The sequence below is a fragment of the Cynoglossus semilaevis genome, chromosome 4 (assembly GCF_000523025.1).
Source record: "Cynoglossus semilaevis isolate Cse_v1.0 chromosome 4, Cse_v1.0, whole genome shotgun sequence".
Taxonomy (NCBI): domain Eukaryota; kingdom Metazoa; phylum Chordata; class Actinopteri; order Pleuronectiformes; family Cynoglossidae; genus Cynoglossus; species Cynoglossus semilaevis.
In genome coordinates, this window is record NC_024310.1 from 13,617,948 (window position 1) to 13,619,476 (window position 1,529).

The following is a 1,529-nucleotide window of genomic DNA, read 5'->3' on the forward strand; positions in this document are numbered from 1 at the left end:
ACTCCTGTGGCTCTGAGGTAAAAGACAGGTCAGGAACAGTAGAAAAGAAATTGACTGAAAACAATCCTCCTAAAATTACATCTCCTGTCTGGTGAATCCCATTCAGGTTAAATTGTCTTTGTAACTGACAGGTAAATGAAAACAGAGAGGGAAATCTAACTGTGAAAACACAGACATAGATTAATAAAAAACTCATCTCTTGAAATGATACCATGGCTTTTCTTCAACTTCTCCCCTCCACCAATTGAAAGCGTATCACTGTGTAACTCTATTTATTTGATTTGAGCTTCCAAACATGTTGTTCTGTTGCGGTAAGTCCACCCATGTGGGAGAGGCAGTGCAGTTTTGATTGTCTTCTTTTATGTTCAGAGTAGTAAACATGAACTCTTTCTATATTTATTTTTTATTTTTTTCCATGAAGAGCTATTCCAAAAGAAAATAAAATGTCTCCTAGTTCAGAGCAGGGTTACTTTGTTACCAATTCACGCAGTTCAATCAATCCTACTAAAAGGACAATACCGTTTAACTGGAATTTTATCAAAAGTGTGCCTTTTATTCAAACAGGTGTTTTGGTCCCTGTTTTTGTTTTGGTCCCTTGAAAAAATACATTTTAGGATAAGTTTCCTTCCCACCTAGACAAATTGGTCCCAAGTCATCTCAGTGGGACAAAAAGAACTGCTGGGATCCACAGACAGATACATGGTACACATGTGCTTTTTGCAACCGTTGTTATAACATTAAAGAGTGCAAACATAAAAATATTCATTAATTGCAACATCCCTTTTGTCGTTTATTGTTAATTCTGCTCTTGTGGTTTCTTTTACATGGGCCTAACTAAGAGACAGAGACAGAGAGACAATTCCTGAACAAAAGGACCAGCCATTAGAAATGCCAATCTTTACTATCCTGTACCATACATAAGAGTGATCCAGACCATCTTATGGTTGAAGGAATTGATACTATTAAGAAGAACATCCCGGGAATGTGTGTGTGTGTAATTGTGTGTGTATAGTTTGTATGTGTGGCCTCAAAACACCACATTTAAACTTGATGAAACTGTCATCAAACTGACTACTTTAACTGCTCTCAAGCAGCAGCTAGTTGTTTCCCAGATTCAGGTCTAAACAGAGCTCAATACCATGCATGATATTTGGAGTCAGTCTTTAGTTAATTTAGTTCAATTCCTACTACTATTTTATGTTAAATTGCCCCCCTTCAAGAAAATCACAAACTGCATTGGTTGTTTCTGTATCTATTTGGTTTTAACCCAAGTGGTTTTGTGAATTCAGTGTGGGTTTGTTCCACTAAATGTGGGGTGTTGCTCATTTTACTTAGAAAAAAAGTGCCTTGGATCCATACCTTTTTCAAATAATTTAATATATGTTTATTGTTTGTGCATGTAGACTCATGGGGGGAGACTTCTCTGTTGGCTTTGGGAGTTTCCAGTCTGGGGATATAAGCTTTAACAAATGGGAATGTTTGTCAGGTCTTTGCCTCTGTACTTGTTCGTCTTGGGGCCACTTGCCAAG